The 27084-nt window shown below is 34.9% G+C and overlaps 1 pseudogene; it reads left to right on the top strand.

Annotated features, from left to right (window-relative positions):
* The first annotated feature begins 52 nt into the window (after window positions 1-52).
* LOC109083643 lies at window positions 53-27083 on the top strand (annotated as a pseudogene).
* The last annotated feature ends 1 nt before the right edge of the window (window position 27084 follows it).

Genomic DNA, 27084 nt, shown 5'->3' with positions numbered 1-27084 from the left:
ACGCTTTGGGACACACTTATTCTAATCTCACATACTATTTAGGATGGATAGTATGAACATTGAGACACAGGGTGAGACTTTTCTCTGACTGTTTCGGGAAAAGATTCAAACCATCCAAAAAGACCGAGAGCAGCCACCACACATTACATAGGGCAGTGGTTTTCAACCACATTCCTGGAGGACCCCCACAACTGCACATTTTGAGCAGTGGTTCCCAATCCTGGTCCTGGAGAACTTAGGAAACATGCAAAAATGTCACATTTTGAGCAGTGGTTGAGAACCACTGAATAGAGCATGGTTCCCAATCCTGGTCCTGGAAACCCCCAACATTGCACATTTTAGATGTCTCCCTATTCAAACACACCTGATTCGTTCATTTCTGGAGGCATCAAATACTCCAAGTAGAGATGGCGAGATGAAGACTCATGAAGCTTTAAGCTTTTCAGCGAAGTGGTTGACAAAAGGGTTCATTTCTGGAGGCTTCATTTGCTCACAATACCACCTAGTGGCCAAAGAGTGCAAAAAAAAAGCAGATATATTAAAGGCAGAGGTGTAAAGTCCAGGGGTCAGAAAGTAAAAGTCCTGCAATATGTTTATTCCACCCATGAACTCAGCAGCTGATTTCACCAGAGTAGGAACCAACTCATTCCTTTCAAGTCACAAACTTGTCTTAAGTCAAATCACAAGTCCTCAAAGAGTTAAAGTCAATGAGATAATTAAGAGACCAATTAAATAATGATTGTGCATTAGTGATGAACACCTGCTGTTATTGAGCATTACAGAGGATCGGATGCTGATGTTTTATTGGTTAAAATGATGCCACCATCATGGAGATAAGTGTTTGCTTCAGTTGGGCACTTGACCCTTGACTTTTTGTGTTAGATATATTTCTGTAAAACTGAATATGCTGTTATAAAGCAGTGAAATCAGTGCTGTGCAGAAAACAGCTATTAGCTGCTTTTACATGATGAAATAATTATTAGGTACCACCCTGGTTATTTCCTAAACAACTTTATTTCATTTATGTGTTCAGTATTTAAATAACCAACCTTGTGGAACTGCAACTTGCAAATGAACTGTTGGTTTAATAGTTATAATGAATATAAATATTAGAACTCTAGTTCTTATAAAACACACAGACATCATGACCCAGCATATGAATCTCAACAATGGTGACAATCAACAAAATGCTTCATGCTGAAGTGCATGCTGGGTAACACCATAGTAAAAACTCCCATCATGCACTGCAGCATGAGTAATTATTGTCACCACTGTTGAGAATCATATGATAAGTGCTCTTGTTTAAAAGCCTGAGCCTGTACAACTTTTCTTTTTTTTTTCCCAATATTTAAGAATTACAGTAGTATTTGTTTAATATAACTATTTTGTAGTTCAGTAATAGCTGAATATCAGTTAACAAACCAAAGAGAGACCCCTTCATGAGGTTCATTTCAAAGCAAAAAAGTGTAATTTAATTTGCTATCTCAAGCTTTTAATTCAGCAATGTGTTAACATTTACTATGTAACACAACTGCAATGGCTTAAAAGCAAATTACTTTGAATTATTAAAAGGGTCAAGAGCCCAACTAAAGCAAACACTGATGTCCATGATGGTGGCATCATTTTAACCAATAAATCATCAGACCCTCTGTAATTCTCAATAACAGCAGGTGTTTATCACTAATGCACAATCATCATTCAATTAGTCACTTAATTATCTCATTAACTCTTTGAGGACTTGAGATTGACTCGCTTGTGACTTGAAAGGAATGACTTGATTCCTCCTCTGCTGAAATCAGCTTGAATGGGTGGAATAAACATATGGCAGGACTTTTACTTTCTGACCCCTGGACTTCACACTTCTGCCTGTAATATATCTGCTTTTTTTTGCAGTCTTTGGCCACCAGGTGGTATAGTGAGCAAATGAAGCCTCCAGAAATTAACCCTTTTGTCAACTACTTCGCTGAAAAGCTTAAAATTTCATGAGGCTTCATCTCGCCATCACTAACTCCAAGACCTCAAATGTGTGTCAGATAAGAGAGACACCAAAAACATGCAGTGCTGGGGGTTCTCCAGGACCAGGGTTGGGAACCACTGACATAGAGTGTTGGATGCGCGGCCATATGTAAACAACAGGATGGATTGCACAGTTAATGTACTACTGAAGATGTTGTTCTACTAAATTATGATGTCTAAATCATGAAAAAAGCATGTGGAATCTGCTAAAATATATAGAGAAGGACTTAGTAAGCAGGAAAGGGCACAATATTTTGAGTAACTAAAGTTAATAGGTGGTAAAGATCCTTACGAGCTGTATTAGTTAAGCCAGTGGTTCTCAGTTGCAGTCCTCACAACCCCCCTCTGCACATTTTGTATGTTTTTCTTTCACTTCAGAAGTTTGTTCTGTTCGACCACAAATGTTGTACAAAGTGGACAACACAGGATGTGATTTTTGCCATGATTCCAGTTCAAAGGGAGCATATATGTTCCATTCAAAGGGCATTAAAATGTGTGAGACGTGAATTTAAATTGTATTTATTTACAGAGGTATATTATGTCAATTCACACTTCTCAAGTATGTTTCATCTGTGTATGAAGACGCTGCAGGCATCAACAGGCACGGCGCCAGGATTTTTTCTCTACCGGTGCTAAGGGGGGGCTAGGCCAATATTTGGGGGTGCTAAGAAAATAAATTATATTGATGACATCAGAGTTACTTCATAAAGAAATGGGGCTAAACCGGGGCTATTAAAAATTCTGACATGGCTATAGCCCCCCCCCCAGTCCCGGTGTAGGGCCATCACTGGGCATCAAATCAGGTGAATGAATGCTCCAAAGTGAATGGATTTCCAGTGCTCAGGGGGTAGGGAGCAATGAAGACTGTGCAGGGACCATGTCAATCGGAACACATTTCATGCAAGGAGCTAGTTATCTGAATCAGGTGTGTTAAACAAGAGACATGCAAAATATGCTGAGTGGGGGATCGCCAGGACTGGTTAAAATATTAGCCTTATATTTCACCTATCTGACAAGAAATAAACACAAATGTTGTAAAGATTCTTGCCCTGGAACTCCTGGTTCAGTTTGGCCAGCCACAAATGCCTTCTTTCCTCAGACAGATTTTTGCACACTTCTCTTTGATTTGTTTTAACTTTTGGCAGCCTATATAGTACTACAAATGTTTTTCCCAATCCGACCGATCTGTACAGCCATATATATAAATATATTATATATATATATATATAATAATGTATGTGTGTGTATGTGTGTGTATAAAATGTGTGTGTGTGTGTGTGTGTGTTGGATAACTACACTTTGCTTTACATTTTTTTGCCTTCATAACAGTGTATCACTCTGTTGACCCCTGCTATAACTAAACTGTGCTGGACGAGCCATGGAGAGCCATTAATAACACAAATGCTTCAGTCAAAAAGTGTGATGACTCGGTCACCTGGAGCGGCTGGTATCGTCTCTTCATTAGCGGTCTAAACGCTCATATCCCAGACACGTGTGTTGAAATCTATAGCTGCGGTACTGATTCCCCACTGTGGATTCGTGGTGGACACCCAACAGTTGAGGATGGAGTCGTCACTCGAGATCTCTGTGGTTACTGGGAAAATTACTGCTGCTTTTTTGTGTCCTTTCCGATTAAAGTCAAAGCCTGTCCAGGCAATTATTATGTCTATGAGCTGGTCAGTCCAACTAGATGCCCCTTAGCATACTGTGCAGGTAATTATATTCACATGAGCCATTTGCATTATTTGCGTTTGTTGATTCATTGATATTCAACAGGGTTTTTTTTTTTTTTTCTTTTTTTTTTTCTTTTTTTTTTTTTTTCTTTTTTTTTTTCAGCTGTTACTAACATCAGCAGCACTATTACAACAGTCAGACCAGAGATGAGCTCAGCTGGTAATGTAGTCTGATGTTTGGTCAGTCATGTATTGTGCTGTGATGTTTTGGCTGTAAATGAACAGACCTGTAGATTAAGATTTGAGCTTCTCTGTTAAACTTCTGTGCAAGCGAATATTTCAACCCAGGCTCATTCGAAATACTGCCCTAAATACATTTTTCTGCAACACTGTTATTACGTACCTGCACGTTTCGCGGCAGTTTCAAAGTGAAATATCCAGTGAGTAGCGCTAAAACACAGGTTCAATACAATTTTTTTTTTTTACGTTATACACTGTAAAAAGTGATACTCTATATTTACTCAATAAAATTGTGGCAACAGATTACAAGCAATATTATTAATTAATTTACAAGCAATCATTCAAAATGAGTAAAATAACATGAAAAAAAATAAGTAAAATGTATACAAAAATATTGGTTTTGTTGGACAGAAAACGAGAAGCACCTGGCTGCAGCCTGCATATAGAGGAGGGGTTGCACATGTTAACCCGCCCCATACCTACTCTGATTGTATTCGATCGTCTTTTCATAGCATATACATGATACTGAGATGTGTGCAAACATAGTTGGTGGGTACACTGTTAAAATAATAATACACTATATTTCCTTAATAAAATTGTGGCAACAGATTACAAGCAATATTATTAATTAAATTTAACACATAAGAATTCATTAGAATTAATCAAATGACATGCTTAGAAATAAAGAATAAGATCAGCTGGTGTTGTTTGTTTTGACATCATTTGATCTGGATTTATGAGTTGGTAGTGTCTTATCAACAACAGGTGTCCTGTAGTTGTAAAGTATAAGGTCTGATTATTAGAAGCATTTCTGATCAAAACATAAAAATAAAAATAAAAATCTTTCATTTAGGCACACAGACATCAATAATCATCAGGCAGAGAACCTCAACAGTGGTGACCATCAAAAAGCATGTTGCACTTCATTCTGGGTGCCACCAATCAAAACTCATTTATGGTTCCCATCATTGCTTTGCGGCATGAATAATTTATGAGATAAATTGTCTTAGATTTATTCTTACATATTTTCTTTTATTTTTACTTTTTTTATGCAATTTTTTAGTAGCTTGTTTTGCGATGCTTACAGTTCATCTGTTTATCTGAATATGCTCTTTGTCACCATTCTTGAGATTCATACCGCTGGTTCTTGATGTCACTGTGTGCCTAAAAGAAGGTTTCCTTTCCCCACTACTAACATTTTTTTTAATCAGAATATTCTTAAACTCTGGATTTTACAGAAAATTTGGGTTCTTCTATTGTTGAATTACAGGGGCTGCTATATTGGTCTATTTATAACACTCAGGCCAAACAATGGTTATGTAAAATCATAACCAATGCCCCCTGAACATCTTTACTCTTAGCATATCTAGCTGTTATAATTCAGTTACAACAACCATACAAAATGAAATATTAAAAAGTCAAGGGTCAAGAGCCCAACTAAAGCAAACACTGATCACTATAATGGTAACCATATACAGTTACCCTTTTCTCCTTCAGTGATTCTGTTTGTGAACTTTAGGTGTCTTCAATAACTCTATTTTGTGGGACTGAAGACACAAACTTCTGAACATGACAAGTAGGGGTAACTGCAGCCTGGAGCAATGGGCGTGCCAAAAGGTGGGGGCGTGCCGAAAGGTGTTGGGCGTGCCAAAAGGTTTCTCATTGGTGAAACGAAAGGTAGGGGGCGTGCTAAAAGGTAATGCGAAAGATGGCTGTAAAAAAAAAAAAAAAAAAACAAAGAGGCGAGCCATATACTCTTAATCGCAGATTAAAAGGAAACCATAAATTTAACATAATCCTATAAACCAAATTTAATTCTTCCAATGTAAAAATGGCGTTAATGATATTAAGAATATTTTTTTAAATTACTTTTGAAAGTACCTTCAAAAAACTTCTGCATGGCGCGGTTTACTGACGTCATCACCACCGCAAATTTAGGTCTTGATTTATCAATAATCAAAAACAAGTTACAATTATTTTTGAGAATACAAACGTCTCTTAACACGGTTAGTCACACTAGCTGTTCTTAAATTAAAGTCAAAAGTTGTATTTGTTAACATTAGTTAATGCACTGTGAAGTGAACTAACAAAAATAAACGACCAGCTGTATTTTTATTAACTTACAACGTTTAATAAACACTGTATCAAATGTATTGCTCATAGTTAATGTTAGTTAATACATCAGTGTCAACAAATGAAACCTTATTGTAAAGTGTTACCCTTGAAAAATGTTTTGCCTGATAGAGAAAGAAAATATAGAGTTTGACAAAACCACTAAATTATAAATTTAAAAATTAGTCAGAAGAGTTTTAGTAACCTTATGTTAACGTTGCATAAGCAAACAGACACAGCTTTATCCACTAAAACATTTATTTTTAGCTTTCAGTTTCAGTCGCCAATTCAAGTAAAAAAATAAATATATAGAATAGATAGATAGATAGATAGATTAATTACCAATCGTCATTCATTCATTCATTCTGTAGTAGCAGTCCATAGAACAAATCCAGCAACTCTCTTGTCTGAAAAGTGAAGACCCCCTTCTTTCCATGGCTACAGTATCCAGTGGTGTTTCTGTAGATGTGTCCACAGCCATCACACCTGCTGAGCTCAAACTCACTCTGTACACAGCAAAAAATCCAGAGTGAAATCAACTCTGCTGGGAGTACATGTGAGCCACAACTCAAGAGTGTGAAAGTGTTAAAAATAGGAGTGTTAAATTAACACTGAAGCGGAGTTAAAGTTAAAAGTGAGATAATTAAGTGATTAACTGAGTGTGATTGACCATTATTGACGAAACCTGATGTTAACGAGCAGAATCAACAAAGACAAAAATCAAATTTCTCCATTATAGTGGTCAGTGTTTGCTTTAGTTGGGCTCTTGTCCCTTACGTACCCCTTACATTTCTAAAATTAGATTTGGTTTGGCTGTTTTAATGGATTTATAAAACAGACGGGCAAACAAAAAAATATTGGTTTTCCTGAATCACTGAGTTAAAGTTTCATTGTTGATTATTGCAGCGGAATGATTCTTCAGCATAGGATTGCCCGGCATTTAAGCAAACACTTACAACAGCCAAACAGAATCTAACTTTAAAATGTTAAGGGTCAAGAGCCCAACTAAAGCAAACAATTGGCCACTATACATGGTGACATTAAAATAGTGATTTTCGTCTTTGTTGATTCTGCTCGTTAACATCAGGTCCTCGTCAATAATGGTCAATCATCACTCAATTAATCACTTAATTTAATCTCATTACTTTAACTCTGATTCAGTGTTAATTTAACACTCCTATTTTCAGCACATTCAAACTCACTATTGATTTCTCACATTTACCCCCACAAAACATAAACAAAAACTATAATAACCAATGTCAACTTTCTCAGCGTCTCCAGGAGAATGTTCCTGCCTTGTGGTCTTTGACAGTCCAGGTGTCTGGAGGTGTTTTCTGATACTCACTTTGTAGCACATTCACATGGTTCTCAAAAGACATTGAATCCTCCCCAACACAAGTTTCCTTCATCAGAACAACAGAAGCAGATCATGCTTAGACCCCTGACAGATATGCGAAACATCTAATACTTATTGAACAAGGTACTTTTAGGATATAAAAAATAATAAAAACATTGAACTTCATAAACATTAAGATGATGTCAGGCAGTGAAAAAGTGGTGTAGTAATACAAAAAAAGATTCAAAATATCTTTAGTACAGTATCTTCCTTATATTGAAGTGAAAATGTAAAATTGATTAACACCATCAATAAATTATGCATAATGGAAGTGTGCTACATATGCTTACAATACCTGCTGTGGTGCACGTTCTGCTTTAAAATTTTCCGGTTTAGGGATGTGTCAGGTGTGCTAAAAACACAAATTTGACTGATTGTCATTTTCCAGCAAATAAAGATTACAATATATTTGTTACTACAATATTGTGTTGTGATTATTTTGAGAGAGATAAACAAATGGATTAAAAAACAATGTCACTTACAACAGTCAGTCATTTTATATTTTTTAACAACATCTCTGGAAAGGTTTCTTCACAAACCAGTGTGTTGGCAACTTGAATATACTCTGCATTAGTTGGATACCTAGCAGAAAGGTAGAAACAAACTCTGAATTAGTTTTTTTGATTTTGTCTAATCGTCTTCATAGATTGTGCATTGATCTTAGTACAGTTGTAATAGCAGAAGTGGTAATAATTATTATACTTACAGGATGTATTCTGTACTGTATTGCACAAAAAGGATACAAACTACCAGGTCTGAGAGCTTCGATGCAGATGGGGTCATCGTTTTGTCTCACTGTACATACAGTATGTCTATCAACAACAATAAACCAATTACTAAAGCTGCAAGATATAACGTGCAAGGGAAAATTATGATCGTATTGTAACAAGAGCTATCTTAATATACATATTTGTGGTATATAAGAGTATAGATAAACGTATGATGAATAATTACCCCCATCACGTCTTATCGCCGCAACACCTTCTCTTGTCTAAAGGAAATTACGTACATGTATATTTACCGCTGATTGGCCAACACAGTAAAACTCCTTTGACCAATGAGAAAACCTTTTTGAGGCACACCCCTACCTTTTTGGCACGCCCCTACCTTTTCGGCACGCCCATTGCTCCAGGCTGCAGTTACCCCTGTCTCGAACATGATGACTGTATCATATCTATGTAAGCAACAAAAATGTGAATTTGTAAAAAAGTTGACGTCATGTGCATGCATATAATGTTTCTCACAGGGTGTTTCATGATCGCCAACTACTGGCCTGGCATGTATAGGAACATAGTATTCTTTAGCACAGTGTTTGTTTGTTTGTTTTTTGTGTGACTTGTTTTTTTTTTTGTTTTTTCAATGAAATCAATATTTTTTGTGTAAATTTTACTTATTTTTTTCATGTTTCTTCTACTCATTTTGAATGGTTGCTTGTAAGCATCTAATTTGATTATTTCTAATTAATTCTATTCAATACAATTTTTTTTTTACAATATAGGCACATAAAATTTTAAACAATTTTATTGAGTAAATAAAGTGAATAATTCTTTACATAATAGGCACGTATTGCTGTGTTTTTATTACGTTGCTTTAGGTACATATTGCGGCGGTTCATAATTCAAATATCCGGGGAGTGTTGCTAAAAGTTTATGATCTATGGTGTTGGAAAAATCCCCTACATTAAACCCAACCTTAAATCTACCTGATGGTATTAACAAATGCAAAACAGATATAAAAATGCATTTGTTGTCACAACCGTGCCATTTAAAGTTCCTTATGCAGGTGTGAATTGGTGAGCTACCAAAAAATTCAAAAGTACCAGACCTACCCAATACCCAAACTAAACAATATAAACCCTATACCTACTGAAAAAACAAACAAACCTACTGAATATGAAAACCCATAAATAAATGAAGCTGGATATGTGACGCTAACGTTCAAAAGTATCAGTTTTGAAATCTCGCGCAGCATGTTAAAATGATTTTGAATATATACATAATATTCCTCAAGTAATTGTGCGAAAATTTGGCTTTGTTAATTGAAACTGTGGACCTGTAAATCATACCTTGTGTGAAAAGGAACAGAGGTGGGAAGTCCAGGGGCCAAAGAGTAAAAGTCCTGCCATATTTTTACTCCACTCATGAACTCAGCAGCTGATTTCAGTTCAGCAGAGATGAACCAAGTATTCCCTTCCAAGTCCAAAGGAGTCTGGAGTTAAATCTCAAGTCCTCAAAGAGTTAAAGTTAATGAGATAATTAAGTGACTAATTAAATGATGATTGTGCACTAGTGATGAACACCTGCTGTTACTGAAAATTACAGAGGATCAGATGTTGATGTTTTATTGGTTAAAATGATGCCACCATCATGGAGATCAGTGTTTGATTGAGTTGTGCTCTTGACCCTTGACTTGTTGTACTAAATAATCAGTACTGCTCTAATATTTACAGTGAATTTTAGTTTATTAATAAAAAAAACAGTTCAAATATTTAAAAATAATTCTGGTGTGATTATATCCAAAATAATGTTTTTTTTTTTAATTTCATTATTTTTTTCATAACTTTAGATTTTCAATAATTGTCCCAGTGAAACTATAGCATGCAAAAAAAAAAAAAAAAAAAAAAAAAAAACATACAAAACAATAAAATATTAACAGGGAATGTATTTTAAATCTGTGTAACACATATAGAAATTTGAACTCCAGTGCTTTTTAGGGTTTTTGAGGATCATATGATAAATGTTCATGGTTAAATGCCTAATCCTAAACAGTGTTTTTTTTTTTCTTTTCTTAATATTGAAGCATTATGGTGGTATTTGTGCAATGAGATTTCTCTCTTTTTTTAAAGAATAATCAAGAAAGTCAAATCAAGATCACACAGTCATTAAAAATATAAGGCACCTGCTAGTTCAAGATTTGTTTCAGCATTGCACAAATATTTGCTGTGAAACAATAATGCATTTGCTTAGAAGCAATTTTATCAAAACTATTAAAAGGCTCAAGAGCCCAACTGAAACAAATACTGACCACAATTATGGTGGCAAATGTTTTTTTTTCTTCTTCCAATTGATTTCATACAAGGCTGTGCTTAAAGTCAGTTGTAGTTCTTGTGTTTCTCTTTTCTTCAGTAATGTTGATTGTTAACAGCAGGTATTCATCACTAATGCACAATCTTCATTTAATTAGTCACTTAATTATCTCATTAACATTTAACTCTTTGAGGACTTGGGATTTGACTTCAGACTCATTTGTGACTTGGAAGGAATTATTTGGTTCCTCCTCTGGTGAAATCAGCTGCTGAGTTCATGAGTGGAACAAAAATATGGCAGGACTTTTACTCTTTGGCCCCTGGACTTTCCACCTCTGAAAAGGAAGTTGTTGGAGTTTTATTGCCTAGTGTTTTTTTTTTTTTCAACTGAAGAAGGCTGTATCAATAACTATGTACAATTATGTATTTTGAATGAGCCTATACTAGGGGCTTTCACACTGCGGGAACTTTTTCATAGTACCAGAACTAATTGTGGAACTACCCACTTTTTGGCGTTTTTGCACCGCTGGAACTGGGTGCGATTTTAGTACTGGACTGCCTTTTTCGAGAAACAAATTAGCTCCTACTCCGGAGCAGGGTCTAACCAGCACAACTAGTACTACCCATGACGTAAGTAGACATTGATTGGCCAAACGTGTTCGAAAGTGCCCTCACCCACCATGCGTGTAAACATGGTGTCAACTTATTTCACAAGTATATGATGAACAGCGATAGATGGACAATCATTGAAGTGCAGGCACTTGTAGCAAATATAGCACTGCCAGTTGTTGTTGGAGATTCTCAGTCTTCCTTTCCGTTCTTTCAATTGCTTTATGTATACGTCGTCATTCCATGTCCATTATTGTGAAACCCGTGAGACACAACAAAAACACAGCTCCGATCACAGCGTTCTCCATCCTCCCGTCATTAACGTTGTTCTTCTTTGTTTCCGTTATTGAACACCGCGCACAAATGACGTCGCTGTCGACCGGCTTACGTCACTTACTAGTACACACTGTGGGTGCGAATGCAACCCTTTAAATGGTACTGGGAAATAGTTCGCCACAAAATCGTCCAAGTAATTTAGTACCGTACATTTAGTTCTGTAATTAAAGCGGTGCGAAAGGCTCTATTGCAACATTTTTCCCCTCATATCTGCACGTAATGTAAAAATGGTATTTGTACCCATATTAGAATATAAATCAACATGTTTCTGATGATTCTAGTAATATAATATTTTTTTTCTGAAAAAAAATTGTATGTGAACGGCTGCTAGTGATGTTCATTGTATAAACCAAGGTTGGCTATTTTGTTGATTGCAATGTCTTTCCATTAACATCAGAGGTTGTCCAAGGAATTATCATGTCTATGAGACCTACTTTCTGTAATTCAGCATAATGTGCACATATATAATTATATATTTACATGAGTCCTTCATATTATTTGTGTCATTGTTTATTGTTATTCATCAGTAATTATTTTTTCAGCTGTTACTAACATCAGCAGCACTGCTACAACAGTCACACAAGAGACGAGCTCAGCTGGTAATGTAGTCTGTTGTTTACCTCTATTGAGTGTGTTTTGACTAAATGTTTGTGGATCTGTAAAATTGAACAGATGTGTGAGTGTGCTTGTGTCTCTGTAAAAAAAAAATAAAAAAAAAAATAAAAAATAAAAATTAAATTTGCCGTTTTAGACATTTGCATACATTTTTGTGTGCCCTTAGTATTATTTATGTGTTTGATGATTTGTGTGATTGTCGAGTGACCAATAAGAGGAGATAGGTTTAGATTTTATGTCCATTTATAAAAAAAAAACAGAAAAAATAAACGTTCATTATTATACTTTGCTTTTACAGTATTTCAAAAATATTAAAAATATTTCGAAAGATACAGTGCAAATGGTTATATTGGACTGAGATTACTCTCCAAAGTTTTGTCTGACTTTGCTGAATTTTCATTTGCTGTTCTGTTTTTTTGTTGTTCATGCTGATTTTTGTCATTGCAGTTATAAATATAACACTGTGGGAAGGATGCACCGTAAGTTGAGTTTCTGAAATTGAAGTTTTAGAGTTGGACTCACAGCTTCTAGCAGTTCTAACAGATTCTATCAATTAAGTCCAAAGCGCAATAAGATATGCATTGGCATATATTTGATATGAGAATGTACTTTTCTAGCTGATTTGTGCACAAATGGTGTTACAAAACATGATTAATAAATCACAGAGTCTGCTTTATTTACCGTATAAAGATCAATTGTGATTTTAGAGTCAGCTCTCTGGAGGATGTTTTCAAAATCTTCTTGAGAAGATAGAGAACATTACAGCTCAAGTGCTGCCTTTTGATGTAAGTCTTACAGCAATATTGACATAGAAGTGCTGTCTTATTCACTCTTATGATATTCACATGTACAATACTCTATTTTTTTAATACTCTATGATTTAGACTGTGACCATCATTTTGAATATGGTCTTCAACACTTCAGAGAAGATTTTAGAGTCATCATCATCATCTAACCCAGCTGAACTAGCCTCCTATGGAAACCGTGTGTTAAAAACCAGTGAGAAACTCATTTCTACATTAGTGAAGCCGACAAACACAAGTGACAATGTCAGTTTTACTCTTGCTGCTGCAGGTAAGTGGATACACTATTATTATAGCTGGTGACCAGCGTCACCAGCGTATGGTGCTTCGAACACTTCAAATCAGTGAATCATTTTGTGAAGCAATTGGTTCAATTGATTCGAAGCTTTGAAAATGATTCGTTTCTCCCAGTTACAGTGGTTTGTTGTGACCACACTGTGCTTTGTAAATATTTGCTGAATCATCATTCTTGAAAAATAAAAAATAAAAAAATTAAGTACATTTTAAACATTTGGTTTTGGAAGCAAAACAAGTTGGGAATTCAAGCATTTGAATACTTGAGTATATAGTGTACTGAATTAACTGAATGTACTGAAACCAGAAAAGTTCAAACTACATCAGAAATGAAAACCCAACAAGAGTTGTTTCATTTGTTTGTCTTTTGTGCAAATTCAATGATCAAATTGGACTTTAATGAAAATAAATATTGTAAATAAATGACTATAACACCTACTGTACTTGTGTTTAGAGGGTCAAGTCTTCATTGTTGGACCACAGATCACCTTAGATAAAATCCCTCGACTCGACACAACAAATTCTTCTGTGGATATTGATCTCATTGGGATCGCCAAGAACAACAGTGAAAGTATGTCAAATATTTCTGTGAGATTAAAAAAACAAAAACAAAAAAAAGTAAAAGGACACATTATACCATCACCACTAAACCATATTTACTTTCTTTTTTTGAGAGTTATTGTTTTTACATAGTATTTCATGAAAATGTCTGTTTCTGTCACACAGGATCAGCTGCTGTGGCTTTCATGAGCTACAACACGATGGAGAATCTACTGAAGCCAGACTTCTTCAACACATCCAATGACATGATTAAAACCATGATGTCCACTGTGATCTCAGCTACTCTTCCCAAAACCACCAACACTAAACTAACTAAACCAGTCAACTTCACCCTCAAACACATCAGAGTGAGAGACTGAAATGTGTTTTTGTTTTAAACATCTAATATTCAGTGTTCTGATATTTTCTACCTGTTTCTTCTTCCTTTTGCAGGAGTTTGATGCCAACGGTTCTCTGTTCTGTGTGTACTGGAATATCAGCGAGTGGATTGTAGATGGTTGTTCTGTTTTAAAGACCAACAGCAGCTACACTGTGTGTTCCTGTGATCATCTGTCCACATTCGCTCTCATCATGCAAACCAGCCGCCCACCAAAGCGGCGCGACCAAGGTACAGAACATTTCTAGTGAACACTGAAGAGCAGCACAGACTTGGCACTCATGTTCTCTCACATGTTTTCTCAGAGCGACTCACTGATGGAGCTGGTGAATTTGGTGTGTGTGATCGTGGGGCTGGTGTTCTTCAGTTTGGCCCTGTTGACCTTTGTCCTTTGTCAGCGGAGTCCTGGAGTGAATAATGTGGCTCGAATCAACATCTGCATCAGTCTTCTGTTGGCTCACCTTCTGTTTCTGCTCACACAGCAGTTCCTGAGCCTCATACGGCCTCTGCAGGTGAGAATGATGAAGGAGCTCTACAGCTCAGCACAGCCTCACTGAGAATCATCATAACTGTCTCTCATGGTCTCCAGGTGTTGTGTGCCGTGATCTCAGGCCTTCTGCACTTCCTCTTTCTCTCCGGCTTTGTGTGGATGTTCATTGAAGCTGTGCTGCTCTTCATCTGTGTGAAGAACCTATCACAGATCAGCTCCAGAAAGAGGGAGGTGCTTAGCAGTGGATTCCTGTGTGTGATTGGATATCTGGTTGCTCTTGTTGTGGTGTGTGTGTGTGTGTCTGTCGGTCTGGTTCCTGAAGGGCTACGGCAGCGAAGAGTGAGTTGGGGTTTTTCTTGGAAAGCTAAATTGTATTTTAATGAATAAGACTCTAGTTCATCTTATTTTTAATTATTTTAAATTTAAATATATTTAAATTACAAGTAATTTGACTCAGTGGTCAATACATTCATCCATGTTTGTTTATTTATACTTTACTGTATATTCTATGAAACAGCTGCTGGATTAAAATGGACAAAGGCTTCATCTGGAGTTTTTTGGGTCCTGTTTGCGTCATACTAGCAGTAAACACATTTCTCATTTTTCATGACTTTTGATTTGTATTAAAAGGGAAACAGCGATAAATTTAAGGTCGCTCTACTTTTTCTGCAGTTGAACATGATTCTCTTCATCAAGATCATCATCGCTCTGAACTCAACTCTTAAAAATCTCAACGCTGAAGTTTTCACAGATGAAACAAACCAAGTAACAAACATTCAGTTTTATTGTTATATAGACAACCACATTTAGTCAATTTAGACATATTTACTCTCTTCTTTCTCTGCAGGATTATAGTATTTAAAACACTGGCTCAGTGTGTGGTTCTTGGTTGCTGCTGCATTCTGGGTTTCTTCACTAATGCAGTGAGGTGCTGGAGATCCTCTTCCTGATCTTGGAACTCCCAGAAGGGAAACCTTCATCTTCCTGATCTACTCTGTCTTCAATAATGAGGTCAGACTACACTCAGTTTTCCACCATGTTCCATCTCTCTGTCTCTGTCATTCTATCATTCTATCTCTGTCGTTCTATCATTGTAACTTATCTGATTGCACAGTACTAAAACCTTCAAACTCCAGACTTTTAAAGCTACTTCAAACTTTCAGGACAGACTTAGTCAAGTTAGAGACAGTGCATGGTAGAAAAGTAAAGCATCGGTATTTACTAATTTCTTTCTCTTAACCCTGTTGTGGTATACAATGTGGTTTCAATGAGGAAGAAAAATGTATATATATTTGTGATGTTTTTAATTGTGATGTTAAAACATTACAACTAGTGTTGTTTTCAAGGTAAAACATTCAAATCACCATAAATTATTTTAATATGCACCTTATCCTTACAAGCATGAATACACACACAACAGGGAACCTGAATGTGCACAAGCACATGACCCCTCTCTGCTTGTGAAAGTTGAGGAAGCAATCACATAATATATGCAGATATATGTGATGTACTATTCTTATAAATGCATAACAAAATCAAGCAAAGCTGCAAATAAATTTAGATAGTTCTAGCTTTTTTCCTTACAAATATCATATACCTATTATGTAACGTTTTTGAAAAATACTTCTTAACTTAACAGTGAAGTCATGTGACATGCATGTCTTGAAAGTGGAAACAAAATGGACCCCCAGTGGGACACTTTTTGCATTTCCATAGAGGGATAAAATACCTTTTCTTGCATGTCTCATTCTTACATGCCTCTCGTCTCATTCTTGTCCAGGTCAGGCAGCAGTACAGGAAGTTCTTCAGGTGTCTTTGCTGTGGTAAACAACACCGAGGACTACAGCATCAGTAGAAAATGAGAGAAGTGCCATTATTATATTGTAAAACACCACTACAGCAGTAACAATGATTTTAGATATTACATGCCTCTTTCTGCTCCTTTCTATAAATATTAGTGATTAGTCCTAACATTATGTCATAAGTCATTAGTTATCTCTTATTTGGGTACAAGAATATTTAGTGTAAGATGGTAGATGGTTTCTTTAAATAGTTTTCTTATTAATATTAATCAGTAAATAACTTCAACATGAATGTTTACTTTCATTTTAATTGGTGACTTCAAATGAATATTATTTTCAATAAAACATCAATATCTAAAACTAAGCTTCTCTAGTCATCTTACAGAAAGAAAGTCAGTCTGGTTAGTAATGAGTGAAGCTGTTGCTGCTGTTTGTGGAGTTGTTTAATCTTCCTCTGCTGAGATCGTCAGAGATTTAGTGTCTTCTTTAATTTCAGTTGAGTTCATCTAAGGCTGTGTTCAGTCTGCAGGCAAATCAGTTTGTTTCTCAAATCAGATCTTTTTAGGCAGATTCTCCACACTATTAGTTTTGATGTTATTGTTGTGTGTCACATTAATAGTGATGCAAAAGTCAGTTTGAAATCCAACTTGAGCAACCAGAGCATCCAAACTGAGATGCATCTGCAAAAATCTGATTAGAATTGCATTTCAAACCACCACAATAATTATAAAAAAAAAAAAAAAAATTTCATTCATTGTTTTTTGTTGTTGTTGTTGTTGTTGTTGTTGTTGTTGTTGGTGTTGTTGTTGTTGTTGTTTTGCTGGCCACCCACTAGGAATTTTTCATGTTCTGGGAATGTTTTATTTATGCAAGTTTTATTTTAGTTCCCAGAATGTTCTGCTAAAAGGTAGGATAACATTCTCTAAAAACATTCTAAAAATGTGTATTGATAACATTGTTAGAACGATATCCTCTAACATTCTAATAAAGCTTCCCATAACACTAGATGTGGACGTCTATTGCTCAGAAGTCAAATTTTGGTTGGAAGTGAAAGGCCAACCTTTGTTTGATGTCAAGCTCCAGCATAAATAACTCCAAAAACAGCATTACCAGCTACACTTATTATAAATAAGACTGATTTATTTCTCTCATACATTTAAAAAAGTTCTTATTGAGATTAACATAGGTTTAATATGTTGATGGTTTATTGAAAATAATAGTTTGGTTTTGACATCACCATTATGGTGATCAGTAGTTAGGCAGTATGACTCAGACTTTTCAATGTTAGATTTTACTTGGTTGTTGTAAACAAAAACAATGAGAGAAAAGTGTGATCAGGTGATGTTGGCTACTTGTTGATGTTAAAGGGGTCATATGATGCTGCTAAAAATAACATTATTTTGATTCTGTAATTCAAGGTTTTTGCTTTCAAAAACATGCTTTCAAATGACATAACAGTAGTAGTGATAGTTAAGTTCACAGAAAAAATGAAAATTTGTGTCATCATTTAGGCTACTCAATCTCATGTCATTCTAAACTCATTAAATTTGAACAAAACTTTTTGTTGTTTTTGTCCAACTGGGTCCAAAAACTGGTCAAGCAGTTATTCATGCTATAAATCAGATCACTGACAACAAGAGCTTCATGTTGTAGTGTGTTTGGGAAACTGTTTTTATTCTATTCTATTATATATATATATATATATCTATATATATATATATATATATATATATATATATATATATATATATAACACACACATACACACACACACACACATAAACAAAATCTGTCTTTTTATGTGTGTGTGTGTGTGTGTGGTGTGTGTGTGTTGTTTGGAATTTGAATTTGAAAAAAAAAAAAAGATTTGGTTTACATAATTAAATGTAATTAAGGTTCAGCCCTATTTTGGTTGGCTGGTTGGTTAGTTTATGTTCTTCTTTCTGGTTCAGTCTACGGTTTGTTAGTTTATATGTTCTGCTCTCTAAATATTTCTCTGGAATTCTTCATGCAGATCCTGAATAGCAGAGGTGGGACTTTCAAGTCACAAGCAAGTCTTCAAGTCAAATCCCAAGTCCTCAAAGGGTTAAAGGGAGAAGTTAATGAGATAATTAATTGAGGACTAATTAAATGAAGATTGTGCATTAGTGATGAACCCCTGCTGTTAACAATCAACATCACTGAAGAAAAGAGAAGACACAAGAACTACCGCTGACTTTAAGCACAGCCTTGGATGAAACACATCTGGAAGAAAAAAAAAAATAAAAAATTGCCACCATAATTGTGGTCAGTATTTGCTTCAGTTTGGTCTTGAGCCTTTTAGCAGTTTTGCTAAATTTCTTTCTAAACAATTGCATTATTGTTTCACAGCAAACATTTGTGCAATGCAGAACGAAACAAATCTTGAACTAGCAGGTAACTTCTGCTTTTGATGATTGTGTGATCTTGATTTAAATTTCTTGATATTCTTTAAAAAAAAGAGAGAACTCTCATTACACAAATGCCAGCATAATGCTTCATTATTAAGAAAAAAAGACACGTTAGGATTAGGCATTTTTAGCCCATGAACATTTATCATATGATCCTCAACAGTGGTGAATATAATTATTCATATACTGCAGTGCATTATGGGGAGTTTTTCATGTATTGCAACATGAAGCATTCTGTTGATTGTCACCATTGTAAGAGATTCAATGCTGGGTCTTGATATCTGTGTGTGTCTAAAAAGCACAAAGTTCCAATTTCTATATGTGTTACACAGATTTAAAATTAATTCTCTGTAAATATTACTGCAGTACTTTTTGTTGGCTGTAGTTTCACCTGGATGATATATCACTGTTCTCTCTTCCACAAGACTATATACATAGCTACAGAGGGAGATCTAGCACAGTAAGTCAAGGGTCAAGAGCACAACTAAATCAAACACTGATCTCCATGATGGTGGCATCATTTTAACCAATAAAACATCAACATCTGATCCTCTGTAATATTCAATAACAACAGGTGTTCATCACTAATGCACAATCATCATTTAATTAGTCACTTAATTATCTCATTAACTTTAACCCTTTGAGGACTTAAGACATGACTTTAACATGAAAGTCCCACCTCTGCAAAATGCCACATCTGAATAGTATCATTATGCAGATCCTGAATAGTATCATTATGCAGAAACAATCTAGCTGAGCCTATTCAAACTAAACAGAATACTCGTAGCATTTAACAATCTAGAAACAACAACCTTATCTATCCTATGCCATTGAGCATAACGTTTTTATGATTTGTTGATCACTTTTCCTGGTTTTCTGGCATTACAGATGAATGTAGAGCTGCACAGCCCACGTTTTGAGCATAACATTGAAAAAGATAACAAGGAGAAATTGCAATGATGCTTTAAAATGCTTCTATAAATGTGTATAAATATATGTCATTACCTTTCCATTATTCTCAGCAAGCCAAACTCAACAGTTATCAGTGACAATGTTCACCAATTCCAGAAAAAGATTTCGTGAAACTATGAGCACAAAAACCTACACTGTTTCTCTCTTTCAACAAGCAAAAGCAAGTTACAATACAGTTAAATGGTGCCACCTTTTATCTCTAAATGGTAACGACGATAGTAAAATGCTTTGAAGACTTTACCTGTACTGGATGTGATGGTGGACATAAAACTTTTGATAGATGTCTAGAAGTTCAGGGTTAATATAATAATATAAAATAATATTCGGCCCGGCTCTATTGTTGCAGTCTAGGTCGATTATTTTTCTATGTTGTAATGAACAAATTTTGTTGTAATGAAAAATAAAACAGGAATATTTAAGATCATATTTACATTTGAATCAAATCTCATGTCAAATAGATATACAGATTACATATAAGTAGATATATTACACACAAATTACATTGATATGCTTTTCATACATATCTGTATATTATTTTATATTTTTATACAAACGAAATATAAAAGTTTGGGTGTAAATGACACAGTTTTTGAATGGAAGAGTGGAGAAAAAACTAACAACAGAATGCTTCTGTAATTTATATTTTCACAATAAATCTGTGAGTTAAATTTTTTTCCTTACGTGTTTACCCACTACGTCTGTGCCGAGTCACCATTAGCAGGCTACACAAATCTGTATATGAAAGCTCTCGTGGCTTTATGAGTCTACTATACTGCACCCAGATAAATATTGTTTGAAAACTTAAACAGTCAGAACTAAAGATATCGGTTTGAACAACCGTAGCACCATCAGCAGATATGATAGACTACGTCATCAGCGCGTTCTGTATTGCAGACTCCGAGTGCGAGACTTTTTGAGAATTATTAAAATATAGTATATATCCTACATAAAGCTGTATTAATGTAATTTTACAGTAGATAATAAGATGATGTCCTTTAGCATACAGTATTTTGACATTAACATGATTAGATAATAATGGGTGCTACTGATAGCCTTACAGTTGCTAACCAATTTAATAGTTGACAAAACTACACTGTTAAAAATCGCTGTAAAAAAACTGCCAAATTTTGACCAGTAACATACTGTTTTTCATGTAAAACACTGCATTCTGGGTAATATTCAATCATTTTCGAGAAAGTGGCCTGCTGCTATTATATCGTAAATTAACAACGTTCAAAGTCGACACTCAGAGGCTGTGTTTCAAATCACACCCTACACCCTTATTCACTATTCCCTACATGAGTTTACTAATATAGTCCCACCCTGACAGAGAGAATGAAAACTAACAGCTGCTGTTAACAAGCAGAATCACTGAAGAAAAGAGAAACAAGACACACACAAGAACTACAACTGACTTCAGCCCAGCCTTCAGATGAAATCAACTGAAGATTTAAACAATCAACAAACAGCTTTACCAGCTTCACGCATTACTAACCAGACTGACTTTATTTCTGTCAGATCAGAGATCAAAAGATCTTATTGAGAGTAACAGAGATTTAGATGATGATGTTTTACTATTTCGTTTGACGTTACCATTGTGGAGATCAGTGTTTGCTTTAGTGAACACTTGCACTTGTGAACTTTGCACATTGTTTGATTGGTATATTTGTGTTTTAGTGATACATTTATTATAGCTATAATTATTTGGGTGGTCAATTGATTATGGCTGTTTTTGTCAACCATTATTAACTAGACTGAGTTAAAATATTGCTAGAATGATTTGGTGTTGAAACATATGTGTGAATTAAACATATATATATTTTTTTAAACTTTATAAGATTGAACAATAATGTGACAACCAGAACAGATGGGTATGAGAACAGTTTGGGTTTGAAATATTTTTAGTTTCAGTGTCAGAAAAAGACATCAACAATCAGCATGTGAATCTCAACAATGGTGACAATCAAAAGGTTCATGATGCAATGAATGCTGGGTACCAGCACAGGATAAAACTCATCCATGACTCCCAGCATGCACTGCGGCATGAATGTACGCTGTAAAAAATGTTGCCGTTAAATAACAGTAATTTACTGGCAGCAGGGGTGCCAGTAAGGTACTGTTAATTTACAGCTCTCAGCCGTTAATTTACAACTCTTAATTTTTTACAGTGTTTTACCATAATTCTACCATGGAAATTAACTCCACTCCAACTGCTTCATACGATGTTAGTACTGTGAACTTCTTTCATTTGAGTCCACTGCTAACAAATTTAAAATTACTCAACATAAAAGGAATATTTCTTACTTAAAAACTCCAAACACTTAATGTGTAATAATAAAGTAACTAAATGCATGATTTTTACTCAAATCACTGCAGTTCATTGTCAGCTATAGCACACATGCACAGAGATCATCACTGTATCAGCGACTTCACATTTACTGTCTTTATATAAAGCAGCAAAACATCAGTGTTTGTGCCTCATCATTGACTGAAGCACAGACTCTACTCTCCAGCACAATGGTAAACCACAAAACTACATTAAACTAACAGATCTCTCTTGTGCAAAAACACATTAATACAGTTGAGTTCTGTATTTACTCTCCTTATCAGAGTATGACTTTGCATAACTTTTTTTCTATGGATGTTCACAAATATTTTAGTCAAATTAACTTTCTTTCATTTGGTAAATCTGACTTTTACGTTTTACAGTATATTGCTGTTTTTTCCTTGACTTAACGACAACAAACTGCAGAAAAACAGTTTTTTCTACAGTTTGTTTCCTGTAAATTAATTACAGTTTATTACTGTTAAATTATGTTTTTTCTTCATCTTAAATCTTTAAACCCTTTAAACCAAAACACAAAGCAAAATCCTCAGTTTTAAATGAACACTTATAATGTGTGCACCAGAGGTGGGACTTTCAGTGGCACAAGCAAAGTCTTCAAGTTCAAATCCCAAGTCCTCAAAGGGTTAAAGTTAATGAGATAATTAAGTGACTAATTAAATGAAGATTGTGCATTGGTGATGACACACTGCTGTTAACAATCAACATCACTGAAGAAAAGAGAAACACAAGAACTACCGCTGACTTTAAGCACAGCCTTGGATGAAATCATCTGGAAGGGAAAAAATATAAAAAATTGCCACCATAATTGTGGTCAGTATTTGCTTCAGTTGGGTCTTGAGCCTTTTAGCAGTTTTGCTAAATTTCCTTCTAAACAATTGCATTATTGTTTACAGCAAACATTTGTGCAATGCAGAAACAAATCTTGAACTAGCAGGTAACTTATGCTTTTGATGATTGTGTGATCTTGATTTAAATTTCTTGATTATTCTTTAAAAAAAAGAGAGAACTCTCATTACACAAATGCCAGCATAATGCTTCATTATTAAGAAAAAAAACACGTTAGGATTAGGCATTTAGCCATGAACATTTATCATATGATCCTCAACAGTGGTGAATATAATTATTCATACGGCAGTTGCATTATGGGAGTTTTTCATGTATTGCAACATGAAGCATTTCTGTTGATTGTCACCATTGTAGAGATTCATATGCTGGTTCTTGATATCTGTGTGTGTCTGAAAAAGCACAAAGTTCCAATTTCTATATGTGTTACACACAGATTTAAAATTAATTCTCTGTAAATATTATTGCAGTACTTTCTGTTGGCTGTAGTTTCAATATCACTGTTATTCAAAAACTAAAACCATATGAAAACAAACAAACAAAAAATTATTATTTTAAATATAATCATACCAGCTCATTGTGACTATATGTCCTTTGTATATCACTGTTCTCTCTTCCACAACACTACATACATAGCTACAGAGAAAGATCAAGCACAGTAAGTCAAGGGTCAAGAGCACAACTGAAGCAAACACTGATCTCCATGATGGTGGCATCATTTTAAACCAATAAACATCATCAACATCTGATCCTCTGTAATATTCAATAACAACAGGTGTTCATCACTAATGTACAATCATCATTTAATTAGTCACTTAATTATCTCATTAACTTTAACCCTTTGAGGACTTGGGATATGACTTGAAGACTTGCTTGTGACTTGAAAGTCCCACCTCTGCTGTTCATCAAAACTTTCAGTTATTAGGAGCATTACCACCAGCTCTACAGCCGTCACAACAGAGACCTTATCAACTGGTAATGACACACTGTGACTGTTGACTTATTTTCTGACCTGTAGCTGTTAATGCCAATGTCAGGAACAGTTACACATCGAACTGTAATCGATTACTGGATAAGAATCATTTGATTTCAGTATTTCAATTCGTTTTGAATCCATTGGATAAATCACAAATCTAATTCATGCATTAAATAAATGCTTCTCCTTTCACATGATCATATCTGTGTGCATGTCTATGAGTTGGTTAGCTATAACTCACCATTATTTATGGTACTGTGCAGGTAATTAGATTTCCATGTGTTCTTTGTATTACTTGTGTCTCTTTTCATTAATGTTCTTCAGTCATCATGTTTTTTTTTTCAGCTGTTACTAACATCAGCAGCACCGATAAGACAGTCAGACCAGAGACGAGCTCAGCTGGTAATGTAGTCTGATGTTTCCTCTGTTGAGTGTGTTTTCAATGTTTGTGGATCTGTAGAAATGAACAGGTGTGTGAGTGTTTGTTTCTCTAAATAGAGACGAGGAATAAAAGAGAATGTGAAATGTACAGTTGTAGATCATGGCAGATTTTTTTTTCTTGCAGGACTTTGCATTTTTAATGCCCGTGTACCAGATATATTAAGAGAAATTTGCTTATTAATTACTGTTCATCCAAACTTTCAGATGTTAGCAGCGTTACCACCAGTTCTACAGCCATCACAACAAACATCTCAACTGGTAATATAATATATCTAATTTAATATAAGTATGAATATTTGTATTAATGTAAGTATGAATCTGAGTCTTTTCAGTGACGTTACACCTGTACTTGCTATTTCTAATGCTTTTGCACTAATTACACAAATAACGTCACTACCAAAACATCTCCCAGTCTTACTTCCACAGGTCAGTTTGTTACTGTGATAACAATAAATAATATTACACATTGTTTCTTGACAGTCATTTCCATAACATCTGTCAGTCCAACTACTACAGGTAAGCATGTTTCTGGACCGAATGTGGCTTTCAAAAGAAGCTTCTCCATAACTAGTGTCTTCATGAGGAATTACTGTAAAAAATGATTGTGATTTTAACAGTAAAAGACTGTAAAAATGCTACAGTAAAAAATTGGTTATCAGTAAGTTTCCCTATACGGAGAATAATTGTAATTACATTTAATGTCATTTTACAGTAAAACACTGTTAAAATCATGGTTTTTGGAAGTGAAAAAGAAAAAGTCATTGTACAATTTACAGTGAAAAACTGTAAATTGACACTCCCAGAATTCCCTGCATGACACTTCATATTTTATGTTTTTTTAGTTGAAATAACTTTCTTCTTAGTTTTTTTCTTATCAGTTGTGTACATTGGGGTTTTATCTTACATATAATGTTGTTAAATTAATGTTTATTGCATTATTTCAGTATCATGTATGTTACCATGATGGTGATTAGTGTTTGTGTGAATGACACTGTGCTCCTTCAATATCCCTTCTCAACTTGTGGAAGAGCTGTTTGTGATGAGCTTTGATTCATCATGTGGCTTTCTCATCACCACCTGTTTTTGGTGGTTATCAATGCATTACAATGGTTCAAAACAGATATTAGTATTTCAGTATGCTGGTTTATTAACATTACATCAGTTAATGAAATATGGTATTTTATTGTGAATTTAAGTTAAGTCTGTAAAGCCTAAAATGTTGCTACCATATTTTTAACGGTGAAATTCTGGCAACCACAGCTGCCGGTATTTTACCGTAAATGTCACAGTTTTTTTTTTCAGTCTCTTTACAACCAGTCACTTCCTCAACATCTACCAGTTCCACTTCCACAGTTGACGGAGATGATGCACTGGACTGTAATATTGAAATGCATCCCTTCATCATTAGTGCCTCCTTATAGAACACAGTACATCATCTAAATCTGAATTGTCATCTTATTCCATCTTGTAAATATTACTGGTCTTTTACTTACCGACACTTCCACAACATCTACAACTTCTCCTACTACACTGGAGGATGATGCTGGACTGCACTGTGATATTGAAGCATAGCTGACCATAACTATTCTTGTCCTCATGAAGAATACAGTAATTCAACATCTGATTCTGATTTATTATCTGTTTTCATTTGTTATTTTTTCAGCCTCTTTACAGCCGGTCACATCCACAACATCTACCAGTTCTTCTTCTACAGGTGAGGGTGATGCGAAACTTAATGTGGCCTTTTATAGGAACTCCCTCATGGTGATTTTCTGTTCTTTATGAAGAACACAGTACTTCATCTAAATCTGAATTGTCATCTTGTTCCATCTTGTAAATATTACAGGTCATTTACCTACAGTCACTTCCACAACATCTACCAGTCCCACAACTGCAGGTGAGCATGATGCTAGATTGAACTTGGGCTTTCATAAGACACCCATCATAATAATCTTCTTCATGAAGAACTCATTATTACTTCTACAGGTGTATGATTCTAGACTGAATGTAATCTTTTAAAAGAAACCCTTCTTAATGTTTTTTTTTATTATTTTAATTTTTTTAAATGAATAACACAGTAATTCAGCATCTGATTCTGATTTAACATCTGTTTGCATTTGTTTTTGTTTCAGTTTCTCTACAGCCGGTCACTTCCAGAACATCTACCAGTTTTACTTCTACAGGTGCGGATGATACTAGACTGGACTGTAATACTGAAGCACAAATGTTCATAATTATTAATGTCGTCTTGAAGAGCACAGTAATGCACTATCTGTTTCTGATTTAGCATGATTTCTCTGTTTTTGTTTCAGTCTCTTTACAGCCAGTCACTTCCACAACATCTACCACTTCTACTTCTACAGGTGAGGATGATTCTGGACTGAATGTAACATTTTAAAAGGAACCCCTTATAATGTTTTTATTTTTTTATTTTTATGAAGAGCACAGTAAATCAACATCTGAGTCTGATTTAACATATGTTTGCGTTTGTTTTTGTTTCAGTCTCTTCACAGCCGGTCATTTCCACAACATCTACCAGTTCTACTTCTACAGGTGAGGATGATTTTTGACTGAATGTAACCTTTTTAAAGAAACCCCTCAATTTTAATTTGAATAACACTGTAATTCAACATCTAATTCTGATTTATCATTTGTTTTCATAATTTTTTCAGCCTCTTTACAGCCGGTCACTTCCACAACATCTACCAGTTCAACTTCTACAGGTGAG

The sequence above is a fragment of the Cyprinus carpio genome, chromosome A1, assembly GCF_018340385.1.
Source record: "Cyprinus carpio isolate SPL01 chromosome A1, ASM1834038v1, whole genome shotgun sequence".
Lineage (NCBI taxonomy): Eukaryota > Metazoa > Chordata > Actinopteri > Cypriniformes > Cyprinidae > Cyprinus > Cyprinus carpio.
The sequence above is the reverse complement of the archived record's forward strand: the minus strand, read 5'-3'. Positions and strand labels throughout refer to the sequence as shown.